The sequence below is a fragment of the Muntiacus reevesi genome, chromosome 16 (genome assembly GCF_963930625.1).
Source record: "Muntiacus reevesi chromosome 16, mMunRee1.1, whole genome shotgun sequence".
NCBI classification, from domain to species: domain Eukaryota; kingdom Metazoa; phylum Chordata; class Mammalia; order Artiodactyla; family Cervidae; genus Muntiacus; species Muntiacus reevesi.
The window spans coordinates 34,010,923-34,013,248 of NC_089264.1; positions in this window are offsets into that span (position 1 = coordinate 34,010,923).

Sequence of the window (2,326 nt, forward strand, 5' to 3'; positions counted from 1 at the left end):
TACCTAACAGCAGGGAGACAGGAAAGATGCCCAGTCAGGGATTCTATCAAGCCTCTGATTAGATAATGAATGAAAATGTCATTGGAGTTAGATCTAAGTCTAAATCTTGGCTCAGTTGTTTGTTAGTGATGCAGCGTTAGGCAAGTTGTTTAAACTCTCTAGGCTTTTCATTCCTGTAAGATGAGGATAATATTTGTAGTTTCTTACAGTCTTATTGCATTAAAAAACACAACATCTGTGAAGTAATTAGCAGGATTTCTGGTAGAAAGTAACTTTGATAATATTATTCGAAGATGAAGCAAGATCCCTAAGTAAATGTAGATTATTAGATATTAAACTATCATCCACAAGGTTGAGTCTTTGAGCTATGAATTGACTGATAGCTCTCACTAAGTTTTTTATTAAAGATGTTATGTCTTTTTTCTTTTTTTGATTTTGGGAGTTTTTCTTAGGTTCTCTTATGTTTTCATTTGTTGATCTTTCTCATGACCTCCTAACCCAGTGCTTCCAAAGTCAGCTATAATGGGATATGAGGTCAGACCAAAAATGTCTCTATGCTTCTGAAGTCAGGACCAGTCTTGATATCTCATTTAGAATGTTCCTACTGAATTAACCACCCTAAGGAAGGCTTCTGCGTTTAAAAACAGTGTAGACTTCACGTGCACTGGCTTCAAGGTATTACACCTATCACAAAGACAGGGAAGGCATATATAAGCTGGTTTTATACAACTATTAATAGTATGTTGAGTTGGTTAATTTGAAATATAAAAAATATCATTGGGTAAAACAATTCTATTAGCTGGAATTTTACTTTTATTTCAGATGTAAGTTTATTCAGATGTTTATTTCAGATGTAACAGCAATGTTAAAATCAACAAGTTTAATCGTAACTGCACCAAATAAACAGCTATTTAAGTATTTTTAAAATTATTCCCTCCAAAAACCTTTTCTGTCTACCCAACATACCACAGTTTCCCAACAGTTCTATTTTTGAAGGACTTTCAATTGATGAGTAAACTGCTTTGAGAATATTTTAAAATCTCTTTCCTCAAATGAAAAGCAATCTGGACAAATTACTTATTGCATAGATTTCCCTGCAGATTCTTTTCTTTAGAACCTAAATGTAATTACCATACAATATAATTTTTACCTATTTACCCTACAGAAAAAAAACTGAATGCCCTAAAATATACAATGGATTTTTCCTGTGATCTTCCAGTGAATTGAATTGTTGACAGTGAAGTCACAAAGTTTTCTGGACATCAAGGTAAGAATTTTTCTCAAAATATATCTGGATTCAGAATCACACTAATTTAATAGTGCTATTTCCTAGACTGAAACTTAAAGCGGTTATTAGAACTACTTTTTAAGTGTCCGGTTTTACATCAACTTTACAATGCCTTAGATTTATCCATACTAATGAAAACCATTTTGCACACTGGCAATCTACTCTAAAATTGCTTACCTAAAAATGTGAGGGACTTCCCTGACAGTCCAGTGGTTGAGACTTCACCTTCCAGTGCAGGGATTGCAGGTTCAATCCCTGGTCAGGTAGCTAAGATTCCACGTGTCTTGGGGCCAAAAACCCAAAGCATAAAGTGGAAGTAATATTGTAACAAATTCAATAAACACTTGAAAAATGGTCCATATCAAAAAAAAAAAAATCTTTAAAAATGCTAAATCTGCCCGTGATGATCATAGTATTACTAATTTTCTCACTTAATAATAGGCTTTCCTCCTTTCTTCCACATCTGGTCCAACATTACTTTAAGATTTATGTTTTCAGACTATATTTGCTATCAGATATAGAAAAATGAAAGACCCCAAACCTCAAGTGACATTCAGACCAGCTATCATATGTAATGAACACATTTTTATAAGCTGGCCTTTATATATTTATAGCTGACAGAAAACTGTTTTATGAACAAAAATATCAGTAATTTAAAAATAGGTTAATCTACATGAAGGCTTGCATAATAATCCTATGTGATTACCTCATACTGTTAATATTTATGAAATAGGATGATTTTTCCTGAAATAAAATAGCACTTATTTAGGAATCAAGTAATAAAGGTATTTCACTCAGGAAATCACTAACTGGCTTAACTGGGTATGTATTAATATACAATGATCAGTTTCATTATGTAATACTTTTTGACACACCTACATGTTTTAAAAAGTCAGAAATGTAATAATAAAATAATGATAATGAGCTACTAAAAAAATCAGAGTACACTGTGAGGTATATCCTTTAGAGTATAATTCAGAAAGCACTTGTGGACTTAAAATACTGCTTCTCTAAAAGTATTTCTCATCATGCATATTT